Raw genomic sequence first — 12,445 nt, forward strand, 5'->3', positions numbered from 1 at the left:
GAGTGTATAGAAGTACTTTCCATTTACAATACAAAAATCAATGCAATGATTCTAAGAACAAAAATATGTCTAAACTACAAGAAGCGTTTAGAGAGAAATGGTCAATGAGACATGTCAAACTTGCAATAGCAAAGACATACAACAATGAAAAAGAATCATTCAAAATTTAATATTCCTAATTATATAAAATGATTGCTAGAATTAAATGTATATATTACTACAAAACATTAATTTAACATAAAATTTGTTATATTTAGTTTTCATATATCATTATAAAAATAGTTTGTTACTTTTTTCAAGAAGATTATGAAAATACAAAATGATCAACGCAATAATATATGAAACATGCTGGTAGGAATGTTCAAAAAAGTGTATAAGGAGATGATCATAGAAATGGACATAATTCCATCACAGAGGAGCCATCTCAATAACAATGTTCTTCAAATGTATGTAATCATGATTGACTTTGTACATATAAAAAAAATATCTTAGCATCAAAATATTAATTTTCAAGTATGTTCTTGTAGAAAAGAAAACAAATTGGAACTCATTCAGCACATAAAACATGACGACAAGGAAGAAAATGTTTGATTTAAAAGTTTGTGAGTAATTGTTAATATTTCCTTATAACAACTCAAGGTTTCATTTTTATATATTTTAAGTTGTTTTAGAGCAACCATCCTTGATTGTCTTCAAATAGGTGCTAACATACAAAGAAGAGCCATCGGGAGAATTCATTGACATTGGGTTAAATAACGGTTGTGAGTATATGTTGTCATATCAAAAATTAATTGCGAAATTCGTAGGTATCTATATTGTTTTACTAATCTAAGTTTATAATTAATAGAACAAAAAAATCATTTATATTAAATATATGACTTATTATGGAGTATAAAACTTACAGGGAACAAATTATGGAACTACACCAATAGAACAATCGTTGGAAGAGGGCATGAGATTTGGTTTTGAAATAATATGTATAATTCATGAGTCACTTCTTGCTATAGTACATTGCTTTTCAATTTACATTGATGTATATTATTTATTTCAATTTTCATTATTCTCGCCAATGTAGATACACTCATTACACTTAAAATAAGTTTGTAGATTGAACAAGATAAAGAAGATGAAAGAAATCGATGCAATCAACAAACCATTCCTCCAAATAACCAAAGTTATGGAAGTAGATCGAACACTAACAATAGTTTCAATGAAGAATGATTATCTATTTGGATATTAATGCAACCTGTTCTATTTTTTGAAATAATTGTCTATGAAAATCAGACATTTTGTTTAATGTAATCATGGACATAGTGTCCCAATTGAAAGACAAGGGGTTACAAATAACAATCCCATTTTGTATGACAAAGAGCCTCTTATTGATATATAATAAAAAACATTTTAATTTATTTTATTGTGTTATCCACTTTCGTTGTCAAATGTTACACCATTGATCAAATATATGGATGATTAAATATTATAATGAAGAGATGCAAAATATGATAATATAAAAAATTAATCCAAACATCATATAAAAATGCACTAATAAAATATTAATTTATAATAATATTTTTATAAGATATATGTTAATGTCTCAATGAATAACGAATTTTAAAAATTACAATAATTGCACTGTCATGGGTCGATGTCTCCAGAAAAGAGAAAATCTCATACAAAAACATCGATGCATCCATAACATAAAAACACATTGGTGCTTTACTTTAAATAAAAAATTGTGACATCATCTTTTAGCATAATTGTTTCCTTTTTGGAAAATGACAACACCTGGGCTTTGACGTCTTCAAGCACTTAAATTGTTCTTAATTAATGACCCGATGCATTTTAACTCTTAACACACCAGTGCTTTCATAGAACTAACACCCATCAGTTCTACAAAATATTATGTCCACTCCCGATGTGTCATTAAAATTAACAACACTGGACCCTCTATATATCAAGAGCACCAGTGTGTTTATGTAAACAAGATGTTTCGATGCTGTGCTTTTAAGAGAATGCACTGAAAGTTCAATTATTTTTTGCATGCCTCAGAGTCGTTCTTTCATGAAAGAATGACCACAGATTTTTTTAAATAAGCACTGACACGGTATACGTTTCAAGGTCCAATGCTCTTGGAGTTGAATGCACCAGGGATTTTTTGTTGTAAGCACTGGGTGGTATACATTTCAGGTTTTGGTGCTCTTTCAATTAAATGCCTCAGTGATTTTAATTATGTATGAAGCCCGGTTTGTTTCTATAATTAGTTCACATGGGGCTTCTTATTCCATAAAGTGCACTGAAAAATAAAAAATAAAAAAATAAAAATAAAAACATAAAAAAATAAAAAAATAAAAAATAAAATCCATTCGCTAACAGCTCCGGCTGCCCAGATTTTTTTAATTGCGATGAAGTTCTGTTATAAGCTCTGGTAAAACATATGTTCCCACAAATATATGTTTTAGTGGATTTTTCTTTGAATTTTTTTTCTATTTTATAACACTAAGAACCTTCGTTATAACCTCTACTAGAAGGTCTTTTCCTTGTAGTTTCTCTATCTATAAGAGCGAGTAACTAAAACTTGAAATCCATTGACTAGGCATTCTATGTCATGGTGAATAACTCTTGATCATATTGTCGATATCTTCACTAGTAGAAAATGATGAAACTAGTGACCAAGTGACTAAAAACGTTAGTAACACAACTTTTCCAAGTGAAATACTACAAAAAATGAGAAATCTTAAGTGACCCAATTAAAAACGACTAACATAAACGAATAATTTAGTCTTGGGTTGAAATATAGGACTAGATAATAAGTAATGCAACTAAAAATGACTAAGGTGATTGACTAATTTAGTTTAGGAACAAAATACAACTATTTAAAAAGTACTACAAGAATACAAATTCGTCATTTATGTTAGTCATTTTAATTGTGTCACTTCAAGAATCTAAACTTACAAGTGATAAGGGATTCAAAGGCTATAATTTTGTCCTCGTGGGCTTTGACCCACTTCAGGACTAAGTCACCCACACTGAATCTAGTCTCCCCTACAAAATTTCTGTCGAACCATCTCTTGATACGGTTCTGATGGAGTGAAATTTTCTCTCTTTCTTTTATCCTTTCTTCCTGTAACTTGTGTAAAGTGTCCATCCTAGGCTTAACTAAGAGACACAGCTTGCCATGGGATTCTTGGGACAACTGGAGAGTAGGAAAGTAGATATTCGATGGGAGGATGGCTTCCTTTCCATACACCAAGAATTAAGGGGAAGTATTTAGGGAAGGTTTAGGTGTGACTCAGTCAGCCCATAAAGCATTCACTAAAGTAGAGTGGTAGTTTTTCTGCTCAGAGAAAATGGTATTTTTGATGATGCGAATGAGGTTCTTATTTATGGATTCGGAAAAACCATTCCCCTGTGGATAATAGTTAGAAGAATGCTTCAATAAAATGTCATTTTTGAATGTAAAATCATAAAGAGATAACGAAGAAAAGTATGTTGCGTTGTCAAAAACAAGTGACATAGGAACGCCAAATCTGGAAATGATATTCTTCTGTAGAAATCTAATGACCTCCTGATCATTCACTTGTTTCATAGGAACTGACTCTCTCCACCGCATAAAATAATTTGTAGTAGTAAAAAATAACAGTGTTGCTTTGATGAATGAGGAAATTTTTTCCCTATGATATCCAAGCCCCCTTTTGGAATGGTTCCTCCACTGTAACATGCTATAGTGGGACTACTGACTTCCAACTTTTTTCGGCACACCTTTGACAGACCAAACACTTGCATCTGTAGGCATGAGCATTGTTGAATAATTTAGGCAAGTAGAAACTCTCCCACATGACCTTGTGTGCTGTAGTGTTACCCGCGAAGTGTCCCACGGTTGGTCCGCCAGGGAGATCACATAAAACCTTATTTGAATCTTGTGCCTCCAGACACCTGATTAATATCCCCTTATGATGCTTTCGGTATAGCACCCCATGCACCAGTTGGTATGGTAATTCTTTGAGTCGAAGTTCCCTCTTCTGTCGTATAGAAAAATGAGAGGGCACAGTGCCATTCTCAAGGTACCGGAGTGCATTTGCGTACCAAGAGTTTCCATCTTAAGTGGACAAGGCTCGATCAACATTGTAAAATTCTATTTCCTGCTCCTAGCCCATGAGCTCTTCGTCTTGCTCTTTTGCATTGATTGCTTCCACTTCTAACTTACAAAGACCACGACCCTAGATGGAGTGAAGTGGTTTGATGTCAAGATCGTATTCATGTAATTCGGTCATCCAGGTTTCCCTTCTCTCACCCATCTCTTGCTAAACAAGAAGTGATCTGACTATTGGGTGTAGAACATTAAAGATAATACAATGGTTTTTCAACAAGTAGGGTCTGAAATGCTTCATCACCTTGTATACTGCATAATATTGTTTGTCCACGGTAGGATATTTTAGCTCTAGTCTTTTGCAACTATCAATTTTCACTTCTATCCCATCAAGGAAGTAGCTTTTGTCAATGAATGGATACAGAACAAGGACCCTATCAACCAATCCTTTATGTCGTTGATGTAGTTCCCACACGACACAAAAATTTGATAGTCTATCATAGTCAGACACTATATGATGGTTTTCATAGATGCGAAACCTATAACAATGAGTTTCATTCTATCACCAAACTTTGTAAGAAATTAAAGGATTATATTCAAGCCTACTGTGGCATGTTGCACTCGCATGCTTATTTGAGTGTTGATAATCATACTTTCATCACACTTTGTTTGATCCTCTCCTCAAATTATCACCTCAAAGGAATGCTTCAATTATATCTGTGAGGTGTGAGATTGATATCCTTCTTCCAATTACCAAAGACATATTTACGTCGATAGGAATTTTCTGTTCGTGGTTGGGGTGAGAAGACATTGTTCACCTAGCCAATCAGAGACCTTCATTTTCATCCTTCTGGCCAACTAAAAACTGACAGGTGGACCAATTAAAAATTGATGGGTCGAATTTGCATCCCATTCTCCCAGTGATTTGTCATGTGATCGATTTTTGTCAAGAATAGAACATCCCAGTCATGTGTGTTGTTTCTAGGTGGGCACTAAAGCAACAGAAGGTTCTTCTTTGCACAAAGAATGTTGAAATCAATCGCCTTGCTATATTGAATCATTCATGAATTTCTTCACATAAAATACCCTTACTCGTGATCCATCGGGGCATGACATTGGTGTTTTCAATCTCTGTAAAAGCTTCAAGTTACCTGACCTCCAAATAAAACCTCCTATAGTTCTCCTGCTTCGCTGATCATCCATTAGTCCTTCGAAGAAACTATTTTGAAGCTCTCCTAATTTTTTGGTCTTTTGAAGCAAGAATACTAGGGTGAAAGAAAGGTCACATTGTGGTGACCTACTTCTTCCTCCAAGCTCAACAACATCGAGGCCTTCTCTATTAGCTCCACTAAATATGGTCATACATATTTTAACACAAAAACATGATCTTATAGTCATGGTTATAGTCATTTCCAAGTTCTAAAGACTAAATGTATTCATCACACTGATTTGACGATATCGAGCAAGTAGGCAAAACTCAGTAGTGGAAGAACAATGGAAACCAAAGGTTTTGCAACAGATAAATTCGTGGCCTCTTTTCCCCCGAAGAAGGCTAATCTCAATGATACAAATCCCATCAAGCATCTCCTTGATGAAACGACCTCCAAGGTACTATTTAGTCGAGGGCATGTGGAGAATGTGGCATTGAGTAATTTCAAAATGGCAATAGGTGTCATCATCGTCAACATTGCCCTCGTGGCTCAAATTTATCAGAATAAGTTCCCAGAAAATATTCTTTTCCTTATTCATTGCATTATATTGTATGTTATCTTCAATGGGTTGTTGCAGTAACTTTATAATTTATACAAAGGAGAAGAACACTATTCTCTTCATAGATCCTCCCTTAGATCATTTAGCAACACATGTTTGGTAGTTTCTTGAAAGCTTGCACTTTTTTCTGACATGTACACATTATGCATATCTAGTACTAACCCGAATCTATTGTAGCCAATTCACCTGTCGATTTTACCAAGAGTGTTACTAAGTGGTTTACTAAAGATGGAATTTTGGTTGAGACTCTTTTCTGGAATGATGTGGAAAAGCTAATGGATGATTATGGGAATGTGTCTTGAAAGGAAAAGTAATCCCAAACAAAAGTTTGTTGGTTATTAGTATTAGCAATTTACTGAATTCAACATTATGTGTTACTACAGGGTTGCGATGGATTAGTTCTGTTAAACTCTACGAAAAATAATATGGCAGAAAAATATGCAATTCCCAATCTCTCCCTTCATGGATTTGATGTTACAGATGATGCCAAATATGAATTAGAGAAAATATGTCCAGGAGTCCTAGTGTGTTGCATTGACATTCTCTCAATTTTTGCTTGAGATGCAAATGGGAAATCACTTAAAATGGGAAATTGTGTAATTATTAGAGGATGGGAAGGAATCTAAAGAAATTCCATAAAAGATAAAATAAAAATAAGGCCTCAACAATGAAATTTGCACCATTCACATTAATGAATGGGTATCTATATAAGTTGGGGCTAGATGATGTCCTTCATTTATATGTTCCAGAATGTCAAAGGAAATGGATAATAGATGAAGCACATAGATGGTCGACAAGACGACACGATCTAGTGAATAGAATGGCCGAAGATATCCTCTTGAGGATGGTGTTTGGTGGCCAAACTTACACTCTGACTATCAAAACTATGTAGGTAAATGCCACATTTTCTAGTGAATGGGTTGAACGTTATGGGAAGTTGAAATGCCTTAAAATTTGATAAAACCTTTTGAAATATTGGAAATCAATTTTTTCGAACCATTCCCACAATGAGAAAAAGGGAGAAAAGAAAAATACATAATCATTATTGTCGAATAACTTAGTAAATGAGCAAAAGCTAAAATAGCAAAGTTGTGTACCAAACAAAAGGTTCTAAGAAAATTATTTATGAAATCACAGTCACAAGATTTGGTTGTCCCTTGACCATTATTAGTGATCAAGGAACACATTTTGTTATCGAAAGGATCAAAGTATTGTGGAGAAAGTATTTGATTGATCATAATTTTTTTTAAGCTTATTATCCACAAACTAATGAAGTGGTTGAGTCATTCAACAAAGCATTGCATAAACAATTAATGAAGATATGTGTAATCAACTGAGATAACTAGGATGATAAATGAAAGAAATAGTACATGTGTATAGAATAGCATACAAAAGAGAAATTGGTCATACTCCTTTCAAGCTAGTGTATGGCCAGGAAACAATAGTCTCCTTGCACTTTTATACTATTGTTGTGAAGGTATATTTTTTCCATAGATACAATATCGACATAGCTAAGAAACAACGAGTTCACTAGATAAACCAATTGAAGGAATTAGCACATATCGTCAATAGGAAATCAACTTATGATAGTAAAAGGAATGACACAATTAGCATATTAAAAACAAAGATATAAAGAACAATCATTTGGTGCTTCTATATGACAACAAAATAAAGGGAAATCCTTGAAAGTTTGAAATTTCATGGCAGGGACCATTTTTAATTGAAGAAATTAGACAACCTGGTGTTATTTTGATGAAATATAGAAAAGAAAAAAGGCAATATCATCTTGGTTGTGTGAGTGAGAAAGGGGACTTTTCTATGCATGAACTGCATGGATGAGTCATGAGGAGGATTTGGCTCAGTTTGTTAGTTAAGTGGGTGTGCTAGTTACTATATGAGAATTTAGATGGGTGCATGGTACACATGGATGAGTCAAAATTTGTGGGTGGCATGCATAGTGAATTTAACAAGCCCATCATATCATAGTTGTGTGCAACTCATAGGCTGCATGTAATTGATGCATTGATGAAGGGTTTGGATTGGTTTTGTGGGCCAGAGTGAATGGAAAAGGAATGAACACAACATATCATGGGTACACTAGAAAGGTAAGAGCACACAATGGAAAGTTGGCTCAATACATATCACAAGAGATTGAGCAAGTGCACACATTTGCAAGATGTTGGATAGGGAATCCCACACAAAATTTGGGGTTTCCTCATTAAGAGGCATGATGAAATGGGTTGATCTCAGTTTGAACAAAGAGACATTACCAATAATAAAAAAGAGGGAGTGCACCTATAAATATGCCACATGATGAGTTGGAGAAGGGGAGAAAATCACAAGCAACAAACAAGTAAGAGCAAGTCACAAGGAGTAAGTGAACAAGAGCAAAGGAAAGACATAACATGATAGATTATTGCCTTCCACATTCCCCACTCCTCCTATCGGCATTCCTTTGCACCTCATGGTGCAATTGCTAGTTTATATCCTAGTTAGATTTATATTTTCCCTCATTTTTCTCATTTCCTTTTGTTATATGTATGTGCAGAGATGTGAATACCTTTTTTATATTTTATAGGAGGATCATGACATTGTAGTTGAGTAAGGAGGCATAACCTTTTGATTTCTTTGCATGTTATTTGATCTCTTTGGAATATTCTAATAACATTACTCATCGTTAATGTCACATAATCATGGTATTTTTTGCTCCTAGGAGGTTAATCATTCTTCATTCTATTACGTTAACTTGAACACTAAACACAATAAGCAATATCCTTCAAATGCATGAACATTAAACAATATTGGCAATATACTCCACCCAAGGGCCACTTTGATTTTCTTGATAAATATTAAAAATACTTTTAATTTGAAAACATAAACTACATTGATTTTTAATTAATTAAATATTTTCCATTTTATAATATAAAAAATGGATTAATTATTGAAAATCCAAATATTCTAAAAAAATGAAAATTAAATTCTTGCCAAACAACTTTTAACTAAACCCAACCCAAAACAAATAAAAAATAAATATTTTTAATTTTATAATATAAAAAATGTATTAATTATTGAAAATCTAAATATTCTAAAAAAAAAAAAAAAAAAAAATTGGATTAATTATTGAAAACTGAAATATTCTTTAAAAAAATGAAAATTAAATTCTTGCCAAACAACTTTTAACTAAAACCAAACGAAAACAAATAAAAAATAAATATTTTTAATTTTATAATATAAAAATATATTAATTATTAAAAATCTAAATATTCTAAATAAAAATAAAAATGAAAATTGGATTAATTATTGAAAATCGAAATATTCTTAAAAAAAAAAAGAAAATTAAATTCTTGCCAAACAACGTTTAACTAAACCCAACCCAAAACAAATAAAAAATAAATATTTTTAATTTTATAATATAAAAAATATATTAATTATTGAAAATCTAAATATTCTAAAATAAAATTAAAATTAAAATCAATTTCCGGCTCAACGACTTTTAACTAAACCCAACCCAAAACAAATAAAAAAAAATAGTGTTTTCCTTAAAAATTAACGAAATTTTGGCGCACTTAAGAGAGATTTAAGCCTGCAAGATGGGTTTATAAAAACCCCTTTTTATGTTTAACTCTTTTGGGATAGGTTGGAGGAGGACCGACTTTGCCTTAGGTGCTACAGTGGACACAATATGCTAGGTATCACCAAGAATTTGAAGGTCACCTCGAAAATCTTGAGAAATGTGTTTGAGAATGTGTTTCTGGTTTTGGGTTTACTCTGAAGTCCAATGTCAGAGAAAATATCGTGTGGAAAACAAAACAAAGAGGAGGAATATTGCGGCGTCGAAAAAGGAGCAGAGTTGTTCGCTCTGCACAACATTACTCGGAAACCACATGTTACCCATATAGTTGTAATAGGAGAAGAAGAAATATAACAGCAGACCCAAATATATTAAGAAGCAAGGCTATTCAGACCAAGCATGGAGGCATATTTTACGCATATAGAAATTTCCACAATGCCCTAGCTGAGGAGTTTTCTTGGCAGAGGTAAAGCAGATTGCGAAAGAAGATTCCATACTTTTATCAAATGCTAAAGATGATAATGAGTTATGGCCTAGCACTACGGAAAAAAAACTTCCGAGACATTTTTCTCTCTTTACATCCACTACTTCTTTTAACTACAGAAAGCTCAGGGACATTACAGAAAATTGGAGCTTAATTTCTGAGCATAAAACTGATTTTCTGAGTTAGTATGAGAGCTGCTACACTAATACCTCGAGTCATATAGATCATGTCTGCACAAATGTTGTCTCAGGCAAGCTTGTTATTCTACACCAATTGTCAAAGGAATGGGAAATATTTTGGCCAGGATCAATTATTCGATTGCATAATGAAACATATAAATTATTGCAGAAGAAAGACATGTCTCTCTATGAAATGTGAGGTCTGCATCCTTCCCAGTGATAACATCGTGGCCCAGTAACAATATCATCCTTCTTGAAAGCCTAGAGAATTTAGGCCTCATCCTCCCCTCCCTTTATAGCTCACTTTCTTGCCTTAACTTCTTGCGTGCATCCTTTCCATTTTTCATGGTGTCGAGGAGCTTTCGCACCTTGCCTGATGCGGACAAATAATAAATACCTTCCCCTAAATGGATAGATTCACCCATGCCACATAACTGAATTTTATTACCAATCTTCCAGGATACAGAGACATCTTGGAGTTCAAGATTAATTTCCACTCGAAGAACCCAAAGCTAATGAACTCAAGCTACTCCCTCCACCTGTGCACTGATTGAAAACAACAATCCTAATCAGTTATTTAAACCGGGTTGTATACCTATTCTAGAGGTGTATTGGGACTAGGCGGACCATAAGCTTTAGGTTCAAGTAGGCGGCAAGAGTTTTCATGCATGCTTCCATCTCTTTGACTCTCTTAAATCCAACTCATTGTTACAGCTCTACTCTCTACACTCTCTTAAGCTGGAGCAAGCGAGGCACAACTAAATGAGTTAGAACAGTTGCGGCGATGCAAAGAAGTCACCTTTTGGTGGTTGAGAAGAAAAGGATTACTAGAGGAAGAGTTCTCAAAGAACAGATTGGAAAAATATGTTGGAAATAATACTGAGAGGGGGGGTGAATCAGTATTATCTAATTCTTTTAATCAATCTTCCTTATTTGTTCTTTGAGTTATTTTTGCATGTCAGTACCATAAAATAACAAGGAAAAACAGATAGCCACACCAAAGAACACAAGATGTAAGGTGGAAACCCAGTGTGGGTGAAAACCACCTGCTGCAATATGTCTCTATCTTCTTTCAACTTAGAAACTTCTTTTACAATGGTTTTGTACTGGTGCAGTCCTTTACCAGTACGCAGGCTGCAACCTGCAGAGAGCTACAACTCTCTCTCTCTTGTTTTCCAGTCTCTCATGGAAGGGAGCTACAACCCCCTACTTCTTTTCATAAAGCATCAATTGAACATCAAGTACATGAAAGTTACAGTTCACTACAGTTATCAGATCAGCAATAACAGAACTAACCCAGAACACCTTATCAACAGAAAAATTCAATCAACAGAACTTTTTAAGACAGGTACGCAGTTTTCCCTTCTGTGGCCTGCGTCGCTACGCAGTTCACCTTCTGCTTTCCTGCGTCTACCCGCAGAGATCCTTCTGCCGCACTGCGTGCCCACGCACTGTTCCTTGAACTGCGCTGCGTACTGTTACTGCAGGGACGCACCCAAAGATACTATCGCGCCGCGTACTGTTACTGCAGGGACGCACCCAAAGACATTATCGCGCCGCGTACTGTTACTATGCGGACGCACTGAACCTCAGTCGCTCTGCGTCCCCACGCAACTCTTCTTCTTCTGCTCTGCGTACCGACGCAGGTATCCTTCTTCTGCTCTGCGTACCGACGCAGGTATCCTTCTTCTGCTCTGCGTCCCGGCGCAGATCTCCTGTTTCTGCACTGCGTACCCACGCAGCTCTTCTGTTAAACACCTGCGTCCTTCTGATTAGGGCTGAATAGGCAGTCCACCAGAGTGGCACAGTTGCTCGGATCTGATCATGCGCTCGAGAGATCACCCTTCACAGATTCGCCTTCAACTTCCCTTTCATATAGATCAAGCTTTTTAGACCATAACCCAATATTTCAGATCTAAAGATATTCAATTGCAAAAGATACTTAGCCAAGTGATCTCCTTTGCTTTATATAGGCAAGCTCCTCCTAAAATCATGGAACAATACCACGAGCCGACACCATAATAACCCAATACCGTCGGCTAAATACCAAGAGTAAAACATAAGAAACCCCACGTGTGCTTTTCTCTGCCTTGAAATGTGTGCACTGGGGGGACGCACCTCCTGAATGGCTGGCCTGCGTGTCTGGACGCGGTCCCTGCATGGTGTACCTGCTGGTACGCACCTTCTGAACTGATTTCCTGCGTCCTTCTTAATTTTCAACAAATTGAGAGCCTTGCCACGGGAGTTGCCATCAAGTACAACATCTGTAACATATAGCCATACCAAAACATAATGCCAACAAAATATTCATGCAATGAATGGCTTAACACTGATTGGAAGAGAAGATCTAGGCC

At 35.0% G+C, this 12,445-nt stretch overlaps 1 pseudogene; it reads left to right on the plus strand.

Annotated features, from left to right (window-relative positions):
- The first annotated feature begins 5,581 nt into the window (after positions 1 to 5,581).
- On the plus strand, positions 5,582 to 6,159 carry LOC149166428 (signal peptidase complex subunit 2 pseudogene; annotated as a pseudogene).
- Positions 6,160 to 12,445: the final 6,286 nt, after the last annotated feature.

This window comes from Pinus tabuliformis, chromosome 5_1, assembly GCF_031772625.1.
Source record: "Pinus tabuliformis cultivar Carrire ecotype Pingquan chromosome 5_1, CPIR1, whole genome shotgun sequence".
In the NCBI taxonomy this organism is placed as follows: Eukaryota; Viridiplantae; Streptophyta; class Pinopsida; order Pinales; family Pinaceae; genus Pinus; species Pinus tabuliformis.